The sequence below is a fragment of the Kogia breviceps genome, chromosome 18, assembly GCF_026419965.1.
Source record: "Kogia breviceps isolate mKogBre1 chromosome 18, mKogBre1 haplotype 1, whole genome shotgun sequence".
Lineage (NCBI taxonomy): Eukaryota > Metazoa > Chordata > Mammalia > Artiodactyla > Physeteridae > Kogia > Kogia breviceps.
In genome coordinates, this window is record NC_081327.1 from 17,282,743 (window position 1) to 17,303,641 (window position 20,899).

General features: G+C 47.8%; 1 long non-coding RNA gene and 1 pseudogene across 1 annotated transcript in view; one reads left to right on the plus strand and one right to left on the minus strand.

Annotated features, from left to right (window-relative positions):
- Window positions 1–20,899, plus strand: part of LOC136792968 (uncharacterized) — a 124,969-nt gene that overhangs the window by 94,581 nt on the left and 9,489 nt on the right. The window contains exons 4-6 of the long non-coding RNA XR_010837621.1: window positions 14,684–14,824; window positions 16,223–16,370; window positions 19,561–19,643. This is a non-coding gene — a long non-coding RNA (uncharacterized lncRNA). The remainder of the gene's footprint in view (window positions 1–14,683; window positions 14,825–16,222; window positions 16,371–19,560; window positions 19,644–20,899) is intronic.
- On the minus strand, window positions 4,070–4,402 carry LOC131744929 (bolA-like protein 3 pseudogene; annotated as a pseudogene).

Here is a 20,899-nt window from a genome sequence, read left to right on the forward strand (position 1 = left end):
TAATATTGTACATCAACTGTATTTCAATTAAAAAAATCAGCTGGGCATACTTGTGTGAGTTACTTTTGGGCTTTCTATTCTATTCCATTGATATACAGTTCTATCTCTCTGCCAATACACCGTATTGATCACTGTAGCTGTACAGTCATGTTGAACTTGGGTAGACCAATTCCACTCACTTTATTCCTTTTTTCCAAAATTGTTTTAGCTATGCTAGTTCCTTTGCATTTGAAATTAATTTTAGAATACCATTGTGTGTGTATTATATATGTATGTCTTTGTCTTTCTAGAATTTTGATAGAAATTGCATTAAAGCCATGTATCAATTTGAGGAGAATTGATCTCCTTGTTGAGTCTTCTAATCCTTGAATGATTATTTAGATCTTCTTTGATTTCTTTCATCAGCATTGTGTAGTTGTCTGCACAAGCCTTGTACATGTTTTGTTAGATTTACATCTTAACATATTATTTCTGAGCAATTATAAATGTATTATATTAAAAATTTGGGTGTTCACGTGTTTACAGCTAGTATATAGAAATGCGGCTGATTTTTGCATGTTTTCTTGTATCTTGCAACCTTGCTGAATTCCCTTGTTATTTCTAAGAGAATTTTTGTAGATTTATACATAGATAATCATGTCATCTACAAATACTAATAGAAACAGTTTTGTTTCTTCTCTTCTGATTTGCATGGCTTTTATTTCCCTTTTTGTTTCATTATTGCACTAGCTAGAACTTTCACCAATATGTTAAATAAGAATGGTGAGAGTGACACCTTGCCTTGTTCCAGATTTCAGGGGAAAAACATTCAGTTTTTCACCATTGACTGCAATGTTAGGTGTAGGTTGTTTATAGATGCCCTTTATCAAGTCAAGTAAGTCCCCCACTATTCCTAGATTTTTGAGAGCATCATTCTTTTTTAAAATATCATAAATGGATGTTGAATTTTATCAAATACTCTTTCAACATCAATTAATATTATCATATGATTTTTATTTTTTAGCTTGTTAATACTGAACCAGCTTTGCATCCATGGAACATATCCCACTTGGTTACTGTGTGTAATTCTTTATATATATTGCTGAATTCTATTTGCTAATATTTGTGAAGGATTTTTGTATCTACATTCATGTAGTTTCTTTCTTTCCTTCCTCCCTCTCTCCCTCTCTCCCCTTTTCACTCCCTCCTTTCCCCTCTCTCTCCCTCCCTCCCCCCCTCCCTCCCTCCTCTCTTTCTTTCTTTCACAGTCTTTGGTTTTGGCATCAGAGTAATACAAGCTTTGTAATATGAATTAGGAAGTGTTCCCTTCTCTTTATTTTCTGGAAGAAATCCTATAGAATAGCATTAATTTTTCTTTAAACATTTGATAGGATTCATCAGTAACACTATATAGGCCTGGAGGTTTCCTTTTTGGAAATTTTAAATCACAAATTCAAATTTCTTAATCATTATAAGGCTATTCACATTCTTGTTTTCATATTGGGTGAATTATGGTAGCTTGTGTTTTTTGAGGAATCAACCCATTTTGTTTTAGTTGTCATATTTATGGGTATAGAGTTGTTTACAGTATTGCCTTATCATTCTTTTTGTATCTGCAGAGTTTGTGGTGATATCCTCTGTTTTATTCCTATTAGCACAATTTGTGTTTTCCTAATTTTTTTTCTTTTTATTTTTTGGTCAGTTTGCCAGAGATCTGTCAATTTTACTCATCTTTCCAAAGAAGTAGTTTTTTGTTTCATTGATCTTCTCTATTGTTTTTCTGTTTTAATTTCGTTTATTTCTGTTCTTACCTTATTATTTCCTTCCGTCTGTATGTTTCCTTTGGGTTTATTCTGCTCTTCTTTTATATGTAGGAGCTTAGATTATTTATTTGAGACCTTTCCTCTTTTCTCATGTATGCATTCAGTACTATAAATTTCCCTCTCAGCACTGCTTTAGCTGTGTCCTACAACTTCTGATTGTTGTATTCTCATTTTCATTGTTTCATTACAAAAATTTCCCTTGAGACTCTTTTCTTAATCCATGGGTTATTTAGAAGTGTGTTGTTTAGTTTCCAAGTGTTTGGAAAATTTTCTGTTATCTTTCTGCTATTGATTTCCATTTGGTTTTATTGTGGTTGAAGAGCACACTCTGAATGACTTAAATTCCTTCAAATTTGTTGAGATTTTTTTTCATGGCCTAGGATATACCCTATTTTTGTATATGTTCCATGGACACTTGAAAGAAATGTATATTCTGCTGTGGTGTGGATTGTTCTTTAAATGTCAGTTCATTTTCTTGGTTGATGGTGTTTAGTTCTTCCATATCCTTTTTGCTTTTCTGTCTAGTTTCTGAGAGAGGAAACTTAAAGCACTCAACTATAATTGTGGATTTATCTCTTTTTCCTTCTAGTTTTGTAAGTTTTTACTTCTTATATTTTGCAGCTCTTTTGTTTGGTATAAACACATTTAGGATATATACACATTCTAAGTGTATACACAAGTATACAAGAATAATGTATATAGGAATGCATTCTTGGGACTTCCCTGGCGGTCCAGTGATTAAGATTCCACTCTTCCATTGCAGAGGGCATACATTCAATCCCCGGTCAGGGAACTAGGATCCCACATTTTGTGCTGCATGGCCAAGAAAAAAAAAAAAAAAAGAAAAGAAAAGAAGAATGCATTCTTGGTGGACTGATCATTTTATCATTATTATCCTTTTCTATCTATAGTAATTTTCTTTGAAGTCTATGTAATCTGATATTATTATACTCCTTTTATTTATTTAATGTTTACATGATATATATTTTTTCCATCCCTTTGCTTTCAACCTGCCTATGTTGTTGTATTTGAAATGAGTTTCTTGTTGACAGCATGTAGTTGGGTCATGTTTGTTAATCCATTTCTGCCACCTCTTTTAATTGGTATACTTAGACCATTTATATTTAATATAATTATTGATATATTAGAGCTTAATTCCACCATTGTCTTTCATTTGTTTTCTGTGGTTTGTTTCTCTGTTTTCTTTTTCCTGTGTGCCTGTGGGTTAGTTTGAACATTTAAAACATTCCACTTTGATTTATCTGTAATGTTTTTGAGTGTATCTCTTTGTGTAACTTTTTTAGTGGTTGCTCTAGGCATTACATTCTTGATATATGACTTAGAGTCTACTGGTATCATCATTTCACCAGTTTGAATAAAGTATAGAAACATTACATCCCTTTAACTACCTTTATTTTCCCCACTTATAATATTGTTGTTTAAAATATTTTCTCTACATACATTTAGAACTACATCAAACAGTGTTGTAATTTTTGCTTTGATCATCAAACATGTTTGGAAAACTCAAGAGAAGGGAAACTTATAGTATATACCGACATTTTTGCTCATTGTATTCTTTCTTCTTTCCTCATGTTCCAAGGTTTTTTTTTCTTTAATAGCATCCTTTCTGTTTACAGAACTTTTTAAGCCTTTCTTTTAGGGTAAGTCTGCTGGGGACAAGTTCTCTTAGTTTATTTTCACTGGAGAATGTCTTGATTTCCCTTTAATTAAAGAAGGGCATTTTTGCTGGGTATAAAATTTTGGGTTAGGCAGCCTTTTTTTCAGCACTTGAAGAAGATTGTGTCACTTCCACTGGCCTCCATAGTTTCTGATGAGAAATCTACTATTATTCTCATTACTTTCCCCCAGTATTAACGTATCATTTTTCTCTGGCTGCTTTCAAGATTTTGTCTTTGTCTTTCACTTTCAGAAGTTTATTTATGGTGTTTCTTGTATGGCTTTTTCTGTATTTATACTGTTTGGGTAAAATTAGCTCCTAGAATCTGAAGGTTTATGTCTTTTGTCAAACCTGGGAAGTTTTCAACCACTCTTTCTTTGAATACTTTTTTGTTTTTGTAATGAAAAATTTTTTTACTTGTCTGTTGTCTTTAATTAACATCTAAATAGATACCATATTCTTCTGTAGTTACAATATGGAAATTCTATGAATAAAATAGATACTTTTTTTGTCATATGCCTAGGAAAGAATGGTAGCAATAAGATTCATCCAAGGTTTCAGCAGCAATATCTATGCAGCCAGGGCGTGGTCAGTGTTTGGGGACAGAGGTAAATATCTGCAATCCATGCATACATTTGATTTCTTCTTTTAGTGCCTGATTTACCATCTGGTGCTGCTGGACAGTTCTCTTCTCCTTAAATTCTTCCAATTTGATTTGAATTTCATACATTGCCCCACAGCCTGCTGAAATGTCAATGACTTTGATAGCTGTAGCTCGAGGAAACTTTCTTTGAGAATTTGGGTCACTTTGAGCTCCCCCATCAGTCTGTGAGGCAAACATTCACTGGGCACAGTGGAGAAGAGGAAGCCAGCAGGTTCCACAGAGCAGAGGCACTGCTGAGGCTGGGCTCCATACCGCCATGTCCGGCTGATGTGGCCTTCTGTCTTAGGTCGCTGTGTCATTCTCTGAATACTTTTCAATCCTGTCCTATTTCTCCTCTTCTTCCAGGACTCTGGTGAAATGAATCTTAGGTCTTTTGTTGTAATCTCACAGGACCCTGAGGCTCTACTATTTTTTTCAGTCGATTTTTCTCTCTATGGTTCAGATTGGGTAATGACTATTGTCCTTTCTTCCAGTGCACTAATTATTTCCTCTTTCTTCTACATTCTGCTCTTAAGCCCAACTACTGAGTTTGTTTTTTTGGTACTGTATTTTTCAGTTCTAACATTGCCCTTTGGTTCTTCTTTATATCTTCTGTTTCTTTGTTGAGACTCCTTTTTCCCCTCATTTATTTCAAATGGGGTTGTAAATTGCTCATTGAAGCATTTAAAAAGTGATGAGTGCTTTAAAATCGTTGTCAGGTAACTCTTTTTCATATTGTTGTTGGCATCTGATTGTCTTTAAATTCAGTTTGAGACCTTTCTTTTTTGTGGTATGATGATGACTTTTTATTGAAGCCTGGGAATTTGCATTAACTTAGGAGATTCTGGATCTTACTTAAACCTTTTGTTTTAGATGGTTTTCTCTGCCACTGCTCTAGTAGGGGAGGGGGGATGCTGCCTATTAGTTTTGAGTTCACATATTTTGCAGTTCTGTTTGGTGCATGCACATTTAGGATTGATATATCTTCTTGGTGAATCAACATTTTTATTATGATATAATGTCTCTGTCTCTGATAATTTTCTTTGCTCTGAAGTCTATTTTATCTGATACAAATATAGTCTACCTCCAGGTTCCCCACTCTATTGCCTTTGGAGGGAATAGGATCCTTACTACTTTTGGTAGGAAAACTCGCTCCCCATGTGGGCACCACTGATACAGTGATGATGTGGCCTTGTTTGCTGGGCGATGATGAAAGTCTTGATTCTCCACTATGCCTGCTTTGACTCCATCAAGAATGGGAGAGGTGTTTTTGTTACTGTCAAGAGAGAGGTGAAGTTCAGGCTCCCCACGGTCTCCACTGACACTGTTGGGAGAGGGAGCCCAGTGCAGATGAAGATCCTGTTTCCATATCTGTCCTCTGACATTACCTCAGTGGGGACTCTGGGGTTCCTTGTTGTAGCCTCTTGAAGATGGAAGTCTAGACTCCCCCATTTGGTCTTTGTGGGTATGGGTATGAGTGGGACCAGAGTTTTTTGTTTTCTTTTCTTCTAGTGTTTGGGTGGAGTAAACTGGTTGCTGTATAAAAGTTTTTGGTCTTACTAAGCTGCCCCTTTCTTTGTCCTTTGACTAGAGAGATCAGGCTTTTGTTGGGGCTTTTGTTTTGTGTCTGTGCCTGTTGTAGCTTCCAGATTTTTGACTTCTTCTGTTCCAAGTCTAACATATATGAAGCAAAAGGAAAACCAAGGGAACTGACTACATTTCTTGGGTCTTGAGGTTCTAACCCAGTCTGCCTCTGGGACCAGTGAGCAGCCTCCCTTCTCTGATCACTTTACCCCTGCAGTTTGCTCTCTGTCTTTTGGCACATGGCCTTTGGTGCTCATTCATTTATTTATTCATTTATTCTTTCATTCAACAAAACCGGCTCTGTGCCTATTCCTGCAGATATGGTGGCTAAAAGATCTTAAGTTATAGTTAGTGGAAGAGACAGTAATCCCAGTGTCTGAGTAGACCCTATGATTTCCCCTGGCTGGACTTGCCTTGTCCTGGAGGAGGAGGTTCTAGGGGACAGGGTCTGGGCCTTGCTTCTCCTGCCCAAGATGAGATGGGGCTCCTGGTCACAGTCCCAGTGGGAGACAACTGGAGGTTTGGCCCCATCAGGACACACTTACTCATGTACTGAGCGTCTGCCACTGCTGAGCCCACACTGGGCAAGGATGTGAGATGAGAGAGGTGAGGCCAACTCCTGGCAGCTCCAGGCCTGGGCAGGGCTGGGACAAGGCTGTGGAAACAGTTACTGCCTTGAAAGCTCACACTCGAATGGAAGATGCGGGTGCTAGTGGTGGTGGGGGATCAGAATACGGCTTCCTCAAGAAGGAGGCTTCTGAGCTGGACCTGGATGATGATTGAAAAAAATGCTAGTAGAAGGGCAGCCTAGGAGTGGGCTCTATTCCCTGCCCCCATCAGATGGAGCAGCTGGAAAAGGGACCTGGGGGACCCAGGTTCCCACCGGAGCCACCGCCCTAAGGCTTCCCCTCCCCTCCCCATGGCCATTGTCTTCTTCCTGCCATAACACCCTGATCTTTCCCGCTGCCCTGCGGGCACTGCTCTCCTGCCCACGATGCCCGTCCGGGCCCTGCATTGTCTCAGGAAGATGTGTGCTCACCCGGGTGGGTTATTATTAGCCTGCGATGAAGTGAAAGGCCCTGAATGGGATATGCCGAGCTCCTGCCTGACACCATGGCCGAGGCAAGAAGGAAATGATTCATTATGGCTACAAGGCGTGCTCTAATTTCATGTAACGAAATAAATGACAGTCGTATTTTGGGCGCCACCACGCGCAGATAGCATTGTTCCCTGACTGCCTCTCACCCGGGCTGCAAGGAGAATTAGAGCAGCCTTTGTGCAGAGAGATGAGGGGCTGGGGGTGCTTGAGGGGTGGCAGGTGCCGTGACTCTGGGAGGATGAGTGAAGTCACTGCTCGGTGGCTGGGGTGGCTGGGGACAGGGTTCCAAGTCCTCCCCCACAATCAAGGGCCCCCGGCCTGCTGATCCCACTTCCGCTTCCTGTGCACCATACACCCCAACTTCCACCCTCACGGCTCCTCCAGACTCTGCCTATCTGTCCAATTCAGTCCCAGCTCCGGGTCCCCTCCTCCAGGAAGCCCACAGCGAGCTCTGCTTTTCCAACGCTGTGTCTACGCATACTTTCTCCCCCTCTTCAGGCTTCTGGGCTCCTTACACAACCACACGAAAACAGCTTTACATGAGGCTTCCTTGGCTGTGATGGTGGCCCCCAGTTCAGAGTCAGTGTACCTTCACCTTCTGGGGTAGGGAATTCCCTCAAGAGCTGAGCCCCATAGCAGGGCAGCTGTCATGGTGTGCGCCCTTCAGGGTGGGACTGGCTGCATGAGTTGTGGGGACCAGGGTCAGATGAACATTCAGGGCCCCTTGTTAACAAAATTAAGAATTTCAAGACACAGCTGCAGATTCTTAAACCCAGCGCAGAGCCCTTCTGAGTGAGGGACTCTGTGCATTGCACAGGTGGCAGCCTCTGTCCATGGCTAGAGAGAAGAGACTGAAAGTTGGAGCTTGGGGTCCCCCTGGTTACAGCACTGATCCTCTTCTACCTCAGCTGTGGCCAGGACAGCTTGATGGGGCGCGGGGAAGGCCACCGGATCAGCCAGGATGCAAGCACCTTCGACAGGCTTCCAGAAGTGGTGACAGAATCTTACTTCCCCAATGTGTTTCATTTGTGGTCTGGAACCTAAGATAAAAATAATAGAAGAAGAGGATAACATTCAAGGGCAATTTCATCTCTGGGCGTCTCACCAGGAGAGGAAGCCTCAGGATCGCTGGACCAAGGAGTTCTTTTTCCTGCCATATTTGCACACAAAATGGTCTCATTAAAAAATGCACATCAAGAGTCATGTCAATCATAGACACTTGGAAATAGGTGCTGCCTTGACAGGGAAACAGAACTTTTCGTGGAATTTAATTCGTTCAAATACCTTTTTCAACAGGGTTGACAGCAGGGCCATGGAGAAGGGAACTCACTTCTTCCTCCTGCTCTGCTGCATGTGGATGGGCCCCTCCATCCACCGCCCACCACCCCCGCAGAGGTCACTGTGTAGAGTGTGCCAGCAGTGAGCCGCCTGAGCTGGACAAGGTTCTCTCTCCCTGGTCTCTCTATTGTTCTCCAAGATTAAGTCTCAGCATCACTCACAGACCAGAAGAGGGGGGCTGGGCATGCCAATTCCCGGGAGGACAGATCCCTGAGTCAGGGCGTGCACTGGGGTTTTTTAGCCTGCCCAGGATCCCTTACTAGTTGGCTTTCCCTGGGGACTACAGAGCTTGCAAACAGATGGTCCATGGGCTGTCTTCAGGTCGAGGTAGTTCTCTCCTTTCTTCCTTCCTTCCTTCCTTCCTTCCTTCCTTCCTTCCTTCCTTCCTTCCTTCCTTCCTTCCTTCCTTCCTTCCTCTCTCTCTTTCTTCCTCCCTCCCTCCCTCCCTCACTCTCTCTCTTTCTTTCTTTCTTTTTTTCCCTCTGCATTCTTTTTAGCAAAACCTTAATTAGGTTCCAGCCTTTACAAATCACAAGTTTGCACGTTAAATCCAAATTTCTGACTTCTCTTGAAAAAAAAAATCCAGAGATTCCCACATGAACATGACTGGGGTGCCGGATAGGGCTGCTCCTTTCAGACGAGGCCATGCTCTGTAGTTTGCCTTGGTCCCCACAGCTCTGTACCTTCTCCCAGCCCTGCTGTGAGTGGCGGTCCACATAAAGTTGGATTTGCACTGCTGTATTTCTCACACCTGCCTGGCATCACTCCTTTGGGTTGCCTGGCTGGCTTCCATAGGCATTTTGCCTCTTTTCTCCTCATTTAGAAGTTTCTGGTGGTGCTTTGCTGATCCTAGATGGCCCAGTGATGGGGGCTGTAGAAGGACATAGATGGGAAGTGTCCACACCATGTATCCCCACCCCTTCCCTGTGCTCTGTGGAAGTGCTTGACTTATGCTGATGATCAAGTTATTAGTCTAGACATTTCTTCTTGCTTATTGAGAGCAGAGTGGGGGCAGAGAGAGAAGGGGTAGGGAGAGGGGACAGTGGTCAGGTGGACAGAGATTTTGCCGACTGCCCTTGGCCCCTACTTGCTGAAACATGAATTTGTATCATTATTATCTTATCTTTGAAAAGCACGCTCCCTAAACTGTTTCTCTCCTCCGCCTGTTCCCATGGCTGGAACTGGAGCAGCGTGTAACAGGGCACACCTGGACCCTTCAAGAGGGGTGAAGCCTCAGCTCCGCACAGCAGCCACTTCCTGGAGCCCAGCTCATGCTCTGCCCAAGGCCTGCCTCCCTGGCTGGGTGGAGGCTGGAAGGCAGGGATGTTTTCTGAGTGACCTCCACTGAGGAAGGGCAGCTGAGCTGGCCGCTGTTGCTGTCTCGACAGGACCCATGCCCTGTAGGACATCCATAGGTCCAAAAGAGTTGAGAGACAAAGTCAAGGCCCAGGAGCCTCTTGCTTATGGCTGCTTCTTGTCCCTGGGCCGTGAAGAAGACCCTGCCTCCCACAAACTCTCTTTGTCCCTCAGGCCATTCTATAGGGCACCGTCTCTGCTTCCCAGCAGGTGTTGGCTTGCCTTGACATTCTGGCGAGGCAGGGACAAAGTTTTCATATTAATAGGAAGATGGTGAGAGCAAGGACAGGGGGCTACCACAATGTCCAACTACGGGAACAGCCCACCTTTCCAATACTACTTTATTAATTGGCTGTTTGGTAGATTGGGGCCCAGTTGAATTAGATAAAGGGTAATGTATGCAGTAGTGGGAATATGCAGCTTTCAGCATCAGGTTAAATGTTGCTTTGCACACAGCCCAGGGCCACTGCTTTCCAGAAAGACCCCCCGCCCTGTGGTGGATTGGAGTTTAGCTGCACCAGGTACAGAAGGTCCCTTTGCTGAGAGTTTCTGGAGCTGGGTTTATGCAATGTGACCTCCTGTCTCAGGGATGTCCTTGCATTCTGGGGCCCACTTGTGGCCTTCACTTGGGAGGGGGAGGTCTGGGGGTATAACCATCACCTAAGAATAGGCTTCTGTTGCAGACTTGCTGCATTACCAGGGGTGCCCCGGAGTTAAACTCTAGAAGAGTCCCCCATATCCCTGAGAAGAAATTCTCTTGATCTGTTACGTCATTTCCTTTGGAGACTCTGTCCTGATTCTCAGAAAGTTGCCATATGGAAAACCAGGCTGAAGAAAGCCATTCCATCTGAAGGTCAAGTGGATTGGGGAGGCGGCAGGTGGCCTGCAGGGGAAGGACAAACACTGACCTTGAAACGCCAGCCACGTGGGTCTGGGACCTTCCTACCCAGACTCTGGGATGGTGCCCTTTGTCCACAGTTAGGGTTTGGGTTTCCAAAAGCACACAAGTGCCCGAGCCTGCCTAGGGCTCCCTCGTGCCTCTCCTGTAGACCCGGGAGCTGTGGCATCGCCTGCCTGCTGGCCTCTCTTCTGTGGCCCGGGTCCCTCCGTAAGTCAGAGCCTGCAAGAAATCACCATCCACACCTGCCTGCCTCCATGGCTCTGAGTGGAAACCACCGGGGTAGTGAGGTGTTTGACAGTTTGAGCAACTCTCCAGCAAGAAAGGGGTCCTGAGGGAGGCTGAGAAACCCTATGAAGCCGAAAAGGTCCACAGAGCACCTCGGCCCTGATAGGGGACTGGCCATCACTGCCCGGCCCTCAGGCAAGAGGGGAGCCCAGCAGGGCAAGGCAGCTCCACTCTGTCCTGGAGGCCCCAGGCTTTGGGCTGTGGGCTGTTCATCTCCCGGGCCCTTGGGCTCTGACAAACTGATCCCGGTTTGCCCAGCACTTTCTGGGTTTTGCTACTGAACGTCCACATCCAGGTAACCCCCCTCGGTTCCACGCAAACCGGATGGTTGATCACCCTACCTGGGCATGGTCCAGGAACCAGAAGGGTGATTAGGGGGCAAAATCCGGGCTGGCTGGGGCTGGTCCAGATGTGAGGACATGCCCATAGAAGAGGTAGTTGCCTCTGACAGATGCTTCACGCACGTCCTACACTTTCCCTGCACAGGCAACCCTGTGACATCATTGTACACATGCACGTGCAACACAGAATATGCACATGAGGTCCCCGTCGTGACAGCAGCTGTGTCAGGATGGCTTTTCTAGTCACAGTGGCGGCTGATGTTGAACGAGCGGGTGTGTGAGGAGGCTGTGCTGGCTCCTGGGCTTGCTCGTGTAACCCTGTTAATGAGCTTGGTCGTCGGGGGACCTTACTCTCCTCACCTCCTAGAGGAGCAAACTGGCCTGGCACTTGCCCAAAGTCAGAATGCGTGGACTTGGGGTTTGCATCCTGGCTGTCAGGCTCTACAGCCTGCACGAGAACCTCTCCACCTCGTGGGAAATTGGTGACGGGTTCCATTTTTGGAGACGGTGGTCTGCGGAGCAGCTCGTCTCCTTGCTGGAATCTTGTCCCCCTGCAACACCCTCTGCTCATCCTAACTCCAGGCGTTGTGACAAGGGCGTTGTGACAAGGATGGGGCATGTCCCTCCACCAGCCCCCCGGCCGCGGAGCGGGTGCTCAGTGCACACGCGTTGAATGAACGTCGGGGTCTGCACGTGGAGCCCAAGAAGCCTCTCTTCTTCACCGGCTGCCTGGAAACCACGTGGAGCTTGGAGTCAAATATAGACTCAGACGTGTCATCACTGTGTGACCTCTTTGGGAATTTGTGTGGTCCCTTTGAGCTATGGTTTTCTCCCGGGAAAATGGGAAAGATAAAAATGAGCCTGCCTCATAGAGTTCTTCTGAGGCCCCGAGACAATGAAGCCCTCGAATTCAGAGCCCTCCATACAAGTGTCAGCTATGCCTGCCCCGATCTGCCTGCCCCGCCCAGGGATGTCCCTTCCCTTGGGAACTGGGGAGGAAGCCTGGGCTCCCCACGTCCCCTCTCTCTGCCGTGTCTCCTCATGGTGGCCTGCGTGGGCACTGGTACCCAGGGCCACAGCGGGGAGGAGGCTGGCGCCGTAACTGTGCAAAGCTGCTATGGAGTTAGGAGGGCAGGAGGGAGGCCCGGCCCCTGGAATAGCAGAGGTAGTGACTACAGTTTTCCATGTGGAGAGGGGCGCCCAGGGCTTTGGGTGCCCCTCGTGGGGAGAGCCTGGCACTGACACCTATGAGCACATGCGTGGAGGCAACTATCGAGAAGGTCAAGGGCTCAAGTGACCACGGCTGCTGTCCACCAGGGAGGCCCGGAGCCATCCATGCAGCGAAGGAAGGAATGGGTCAGAGAAAAGGGACAGAAGATAATTCTCTGCCTGAGGAAACCCAGCCTGATGTTCCAGAGCCAGTGCATAAACTATCCCCTCCATGAGGCCTTCTTGTGTTCCCCTTACTAATCTTTTCTTCATTTGGGTCCCCAGACTTCTGGCTCCTCTGTTTAGCTGTGTTTCATCTTTTCATCTGTCCTTCTCACAACCTGAGCCTCCTCAGAGGCAAGGCAATGTCTGAGTCAATGGTGATTTTTGCTCCCAGGAGCTGCCAAGGACACGGAAGGGACGGGAAATGGAAGTGGAGGTTGCCCCTGGGGACAGCTGGTCAACTCTCCCTCCTTAGACATCTCGTCCACATGCCCACCTGGGACAAGGTATCAGATCCAAGTAGCAAGATATAGTGAAGCTCTGCATCTTGCAGAATCCTGGAAAAAACAGGGTGGAAATTTCTGGGTCTTGCATTGGCATTGTGGGCTGCAGTCCTAGCCATCAATGTAGGACCACCTTGCAGAGTCTAAACGCTGAAGCAGATTTGCTCCCTACACAGGTGTTTCGTCTTTCATCTTGTATTCATGTGCCCTATACACGTGCGTATGAATGTTGGTGGATTGTCGTATCAAAGGACAAAAACAACAGCCCAGCAATCGGCCTGGTGTGCACGGCCACGTCTTGTGACTCAAAGTTGCAAGAGTTAAGGTCTCGACACCGCCCTGCTTGAGCTCATTTGGAGTATCTGAGACCACTTATACATTTTTCTGAGATCTTTGTTGGAGGTGTTTTTTCTTTCTCTTTTTTCTGTGTTTAGGGAAGAAGCTTGTGGGAGCTTTTGGATCCCCCATAATGATGGGGTTTATAATGAAACACATGAACGAGTTGGCACTAGAGCTGGGGAGGGTGAGAAGGTCCCCCACTACAGGGCGTACAGAGTGGGCTGGGGCTGTTGGCTTCTGTGGAGTTTGACACTCTGAAAATTGGACTCCCCTCAATCCCAGCACTCCATGGCATTCTCTGGAAAGAGAGCGGAGCAGGGCAGAGTGCCATATGGCAGTAGGACCCCTATATTAGTCAGCTCAAGTCCCCATAACAAAATACTGCAGACTGGGAGGCTTAAACAACAGAAATGAATTTTCTTGCAGTTGTGGAGCCTGGAAGTCTGAGATCAGGGTGCGAGCATGGTCAGGTCCTGATGAGAGCGCTCTTCGTGGCTTGTAGACACCATCTTCTCCCTGTGTTTTCACATGGGAAAGAGAATGATCATTAAAACAGAAATCTGGTCCTGCCACTACCCTGCCTAAACCCTTCCAATAGCTCCCCATTGCATTAGAATAACCCCCTACCTCTCATCACAGCCCCCACAGACCTCCATGATTTGGACAGGCCTGACCTCTGACCCCACGCCACTTCCTCTGATGCTTGGGAGCCTCCAGCCGCTGACCTTTTGGTTCCTTAAATTTGAGCCTTAACATTTACTGTTCCCTCTGCTTGTGAAATGCAATTTGTCACTTGGGTCTTGACTTCCTGATGGCTATCTCTCTGTCACACCACAGCTGTTGCATTTCTTCAAAGCTCTTATGTCCAGAAGGCTTCATCTTCTTGTTAGAACGTCAGCTCCACGAGGGCAGGCATCTCATCTCTCTTGCCCAGTGTTGCATCCGCAGTACCAGAGCAGCACCTGGCCCATAGGAAATGCACCGCCAATATCTGATGGATGAACTTACCTCTCAGAGCCTTTCTCTTGGAGGTAGTGTAGGGGCACTCAGAGTACCTTCAGAGGCCCCCCTCCCCCTCCGCCAGCATCCAAGGTCATCCATTCTTCGGCCCCTCCTTTCCTCCCTCCTGGCCCCATGCTGTGCAGTCACTGGCTCCAGTTACCTGGGACCACTTTGCAGGCTCAAAGCACACTCACGGCTCTAGCCTCATGCTTTTGCAAAGGGCTTCCCAGCTCCCTGAAATATCCAAATCAGGATCTTCCAGAGGGTTCTGAAAAAGTCCTGTTTCAGGAATCTGTCCCTTCCCCCCACCCCTACACACTCCCATCCCCTAAGGTGGCATTTGCCTTCTGAGGAATCGAGGTTGGTTCATCATTTCACACTGCTCCTTGGATGATACGGGCTGTCCTGGTCCCCTGGCAGCTGAGCAGGAATTGGGTGAAGAGGCTGGTGCTTCAACAGTGTCCCCTGCATGTGTGGCTGTTTCCTCTCCTGCGTTTCCCTGGCACTTTGTTCACACGGCACCAGGGGCTCAGAGTCTGCTCCGTTGTTCATATTAGTTTACTCATTCTCTCCCTCACTGAGGTGTCCACGATGTTCCAGGTACTGTGATAACTGCTCAGGATGCAGGGAGACGTCCCCGCCCACAAAGGGGAGCTGGGTCCTACATTTCTTGGAGGTGGCGCCCACGATGAGTCCTGTGCACGGGACTGGATGGATGAGACACTGTCATCACATTGTCGTGTGAGTTGATTTTTCGACTGAAGAATTTTTAAGAAGCATGCAGACCACTACCATAATAAGAGGTATTATTTTCAAGTCCAATTTTGTTTGGAGAGGCTCAAGAAAATCGAACATTTGAAGATAATTTTAAAAATCCTGCAAAACAAGGGTGGGGCATTGTTGTCCTGGCTTTGGACCATCTCCCTGGAAACTTTTGGCTGGGAGACACAGGCCACCAAACAGTGTGTGGGACAAGCTGAGAGCTCTGCCTATTCTGGGGCCAAGGGGAGGGGGTTCAGAGGAAAATTCTCAGGGGACAGGAGTGAGTACTTAGGACAGGAAGCCATGGCTGACCACCAGCTGGGCATCCCCAGGACTTATGCGTGCCTGCTGTATGTGCGCCTTGTCCGCTGGGGTCTGGATGCTTCTGGGTCCTCTCTGGAATCCAATTCCAATTGCTTTTGGAATCTTCCACAGATGTTCTCTTTCCTTGGAAGGATGTTTTCTCATTTCCTTGAATCTTATCTGTTCTTCGTGAAGCCTCCTGTGACATCCCCCCACACTCCTGAGGCTCTGCCTTTGCAGTCAGCACTCTTCCAGGCTGGCGAGTGTACAGACCAGAGACTTGGGGCTCGGGGGACCAGGGCTCTAGCCTTAACGGGGGCTCCCCCCACCGTTCCTCTCAGGCAGTTCTGGAACTTCTAGGTCCAGCTCCATGCAAACCAGGGCTACTGCCATCTACCCTGAGGGCTTACACAAAGGTTGTTTATCATTCCTTTTCAGTGCCCCTGTTAGAATACAATTCCCTTGGGATCCCGTAGAGCCACAGAGCCCACTGTGCTTTCATCCAAGCTTTTAATAAATATTTGTGTTGGATTTAGAAAAAGATAATAAATGTGAGGATGATTTAAAAACTAGAAAGGCATTTGTTTTCCCCAGAATTCAACTTCTGGGAAAGTTCATTTGGATGATTAAATGATTAATAATAGGCAAGGACATTTTTTTTTGGGGAAAAAGAGAGATGGAGAATTTGTATTAGATATTGAAACGCATTTGAAAGCCACAAAATAGATCAAGATAACAAAACATAAAATCCAAATGCAGACCTAGGCTGTCTAGAAAATAGGGCTTGAGGCAAGGATGAAAGTGCCAATGTTTTATTTGGGAGGCGCAAACTGCGCAGAGAGAGTGAGGCGGCGGTGGGGGGGCGGGAAGCAAGGCAAGGAGGGACGGGAAGCCACGTGCGGTCCTGCGTGGTGACGGACAGACACAGCAGGTAGGTGGCTTTGCTTGGCTCTGTGGTCTTCTCCAGATGGACTGTGCCCGCAGAAACTCCGTCTCTGAGTAGCTGGGAGTGAAGGCGAAGAGGGAATTTGTGTGCCTGGCTCCCTCCCATCTCCTGTTTCCCTCTGGTCACAGTTCATCCCCTGGGTGGTATCTCCTCTGCATTTCCACGATGCATCTTCTGGGTTGCACCTTTGGCAGCTTCTCGCCACACCAGCCCCATACCCAGAGGTGAGGTGTTTCCTGCAAGTCTGCAAGTGGCCGGAGATGCTGGAAACATGAGGTATGTGGCTTGGCTGCTGGCTGCACGGTGGTGACCAAGGTGGGGGTCAGGGGCTGGGTTCAGGCACGGGAGGTTCTCACCGCAGGGGCAAAATTTAAGGGAGTGAAAACAAACAGCAATCAGGCTAAATTATGTTTGAATGCAGTATTGAAAAAGTCAAAATTAATGCAAAAATTTATGATGAAGAAATATCTAGAAGATGTGGGCCCTATATGTCTAGCCTGCTAGATTCCTAAATAGGTGCTGTTGGTACAAATTTATCACAAATAAGGATATGTAATACGAATTCCAATTTGCATGTGGTTAGTTTTCACCAAGCATTACAAATGCTTGAATGAATAAATGTGCCTGACTCTCTCCCATTCAAGCACGTATTGAGTACTTATTGCATACAGGTACCATGCAAGCAAGAGACCACCCATTGCTTGCTGCTGTGAAATCTACCATCGAGCGGAGAGAGGAGTCATATTAGATTAATTATTGCACAGACCATTTATTGATCAGAATCTTGATAAATATTTTGAAGAAAGAGAACATATAGTGAGGGACTCACCCATCTTGGTGGTCAGGGCAGGCTTCCTGGAGGGGGTGGCATTGGAGCAGGGATGTGAAGAAGAAGGGATGAGCGAGATGTGGTTGGCCAGGAGGGATGGTGCCCTCCCTGATCACTTCCTACAAAAGGGACCCCTGCTCGCCAGCTTTGGAAGGGTGCCATGTTGAAATGGTGATAATACGCTGGAGAAACACATGGATGGGAGGTTGGAGAAACGGCCACTGTGAGTCTGAATGGAAGCCCTCAGCGGGCATGCCCGGTGGGCGACAGGGTCAGGAGGCTGGGTTCAGGGTTGGTGGGGGGGCTGGAATGGACGCGCGGAGGCTGCTCCCACGGAGGTGTGGGCACGTGGCCACCAGGCAGAGACACGGGAGCGAGGAGGTCAGAATCTCAGGGCATCCTTACGTTTAGGAGGCCCGGGAAGGGATGGTCAGGGAGGTGGGGGAGGAGCAGGGTGAAGCAGGGGAGAAGGACCCCTCAACTCCAAAGACAAGAGGAGCTGAGCTGGCAAGGGGCTGGGGGAGGGCCTGGGGACAGAAGGACAGGGAGGGCCCCGCTGAGCTGTCTGTGTGCCTGCCTCCTCTGTGCAGTGTTCCCAGGCTTGGAGCCGCCCTGGGGGAGGCCCGTGGAGCTGCGCTGAGCAGAGCCCACATGTGACAGGCTTGTCCTCCTGTTCCCTCTTGGTGGCAGTTGGGGGAGACCCTTTGGGAACGTCAGCGGTCATGGCTGGCCTGCTCCCGGGTGTCTCTGGCTGGGGGCAGATGTGGACTCTGCCCTTCTGGGAAGAAGGGATACTCGGGTTCCATGATGGGCCGCAGAGAGCTTCCCACTGGCCCAGCACCCAGGCCACCATCCTGGCTACCTGCAAAGCCCCGTGGGCTGGCCTCAGTGATAGAGTCTTTCTGCCACACCAGGCAGCAGACATCCTCTCCCTGTTTGACCCAAGTGACCTGCCCCCCGCCCTCAGGTGCCCGCCCCTCGGCAGTCCTCCTGTCCTCCCTGCAGCCATTAGGCAGCAGCTGGACCTGGCCTCCTCCTTCCCCCAGGCCTGGGGGCTCCTCCTGGGAGAGATGCTTTCCAGCATGGCTCGTGGTGGCAGCAAGCATGAATGGTGATGAACCAGTAGGTGACGGGGACGAGTTCTCAGCTCACCAAGTCAGATGTCCCAAAGGGGGGGACATACTCTAACTTTTTTAATGTTGCTATAAACATCGTGCCAGTGGTAGAAACTCAAGCTAATCAATTCTGGAGAAACAGTTAATTTGGAGTTCCTCAGTCAAGTCAGGGATTTCCCGCCTTCTTATCTAGGGGATAGAGGAGCTGGCTTGCTCGCAGGCAGTGGAGATAGCCAGATAGCCTTCGATGCTGCTGCCTAGAGATTTCTCCCTGGTCCATGACGTGCCCACACCTGCCAGCGCCTCATCCTGCAGAAGGTGCCCCCGTGCTGCTTGCTTTCTCTCCCAGCTAATTGCACTTTCTTCCCGGGGGTGTGGGAAAGGTGGGTGGCCTTCCAGAGTTGCTCCGGAGCCCCTGGGAACTGGGAGGGGTTGATGGAGACCCGCCGGCTCCAGCCCCACAAGCCCATCTCTGCCCCATCCTTTTCACTGGAGCTCCAGGGAGTTGAGCAGTCTGTTGGGTCGTGCTTAGACTGAGCTAGTCTTGCTCAGATGCCCACATGGGCCTCGGGCTCTGTACTGTTGCCCTCTCTGGCTCTCTCCTCTCCCCTAGACCATTTTTGACTAGGTGAGGGGAACACCTGGATCGCACATCACTCCGAATTTTTTCCCACCCATTTGTCAACATTTGCAAGACAAAAGTAAAAAAAAAATTTTTTTTTCTGAAAAATTTTCTTTAGTTTATTGCAAGTATTTCTACAAAAAGAAACCAGCGGAAGGGATCTAATTGTATTGTGAAATCCCAAGTCTTCATCCCTCTTTCTTGGTTTTTATATACAAAGATGCTGCTTATTTAGCGTGTCCTGCTATTCATTTTCTCTCTTGTCCCTGCCTTTGTTTTTAACTTCTCTACAACAACAGATGTGTTGCACCGAGCTGCCTATGCAGTGGAAGGTGGTGTGGGGGGAGCACAGGGTCCGTATTTCATGGGGTTGGTGTTTCCTCATCACGGGTGCCCGTAGCTCCTCCTCCTTGCTTCCCTTGTGGATCTCAGGCCCCGTGGTCACGCGCCACAAGCCTCCAAGCCACAGCCAGGCTGAGGCAGGATTACAGAAACAATGGCTAGTTCAGGTGTAGGTGAGAGTATGCATCAGCTTGAGAAGAACTGCCTCTCAATATCTTTGGTTCTGAAAATGTAAATCAATCAGGAGGATCACAAAGAAGGGAGTTATTCCCTGCCTGTGTGGATGGAATGAACCTTCGGGGGCCACCAGGTGCTTCTCTTGGTAGCCTCAGTAAAGCTAAGGAAAGCCAGAATGTGGAGGTCTGCATCAGAAGTGGGGCTGGAAATGGGTGACGAGTCTAGGGTTGAAGAAGAGACTGGTGGTTATGGTGGTCTTGGGCTACCTGCCCAAGTTACTATACGCATCCATCAACATCTGGGACCCAGAACCTGAAGGATGCCATGAGACTGTATGATGAAAGGGAAACAAGATTTTGCTGAAGATCTCCTGCGTATCAGGCACTGCAGATGGAGATAGCTATCACCATCCTCCTGCCCTGGAATGGCTCCCAATCTAGTAGTGGAGACAGAACTACACACAGGTGAGTGCATGACAGCCCGAAGTCTAGCTCTTGCCTGCGTGGCGGATGGCTGGATAGGACATTGAGAGAGACGTGAACAAGGTACAGAAGTAAAACTAAAAGAGGGAAAAATTCACTCTGCTGGGGATGGGGTGGGGGAGTGGGGTAGAGGGCTCTGAGTATTGAGAATACTCAGACTTGCATCTAATCCTGGCACTGCCACGGGCACTCTGTCGGTCCTGGAAACCACTCCCAGTTTCTGGGTCTTATTTTCCCTGTGTCTACTGGACTGATGATTGATTAGACTAGAGGCTGTCAACTCAGATGCCTGCAGGGGCCAGTTGGTAAAATATCTGGGTGCAGGGCACTGGGAGAGGCTGGCACACTGGGGTGGGCATAATTTGTTAAATGGGAAAACTGCAGTTCCATCCTGGTCATCTGTGCCATGTGGCAATACGGGCCCAGTTTGGCCAGATCTTTCAAGTTTCCAAAGAAGCTGGGAATATGAATGTTTGTGAGAAATCTCCAAATTTTTAAGTGGCAAGTATTTCAGATAAAAAGGAAAGGCAGGGCTTCCCTGGTGGCGCAGTGGTTGAGAGTCCGCCTGCAGATGCAGGGGACGCAGGTTCGTGCCCCGGTCCGGGAAGATCCCACGTGCCGCGGAGCGGCTGGGCCCGTGAGCCATGGCCGCTGAGCCTGCGCGTCCGGAGCCTGTGCTCCGCAGCGGGAGAGGCCACGGCAGTGAGACGTCCACGTACAGCTAAAAAAAAAAAAAAAAGGAAAAGGAAAGGCAGCACTGCATGGGGCAAAAAGTCTGTGGGTCAGATTTGGTCCCAGCTCTTCTAGAGTTTGACCAGGGGCACTGGAAGCTCCCTGTGGGGTTTCCCCACTCTGTTGGTCTGAGAATTACTGTTAGACCATGATTCTCTGTGGCAGAGAAATCCTGCCAATGAGGTAAAAATGCATTGTGAGGCTCCCACAAACCAGGAGGGCATATGTGGCCACACGTAGGTGCACCGGAAAACCCAAGGACAGTCTCGAGAATCTGGGCCCAGTCCTGATACTCCCACTTCCTCACTGGGTGGCCTGACCTGAAGGCCTGGCTTGTTCATCCTTCATTCATTTATTCAGCAAATCATTATTAGGGCTTCTTGGTGCCAGATCCATTGCAAGTACAATGGCCATTTGAGAATTTTCTAAGATTCTTCATATCGATGGATTCGCGAACCAGGAAAAGGAGAGCCGTGGTTCTACGGCTACTCCTTTTTTGGCCAAGG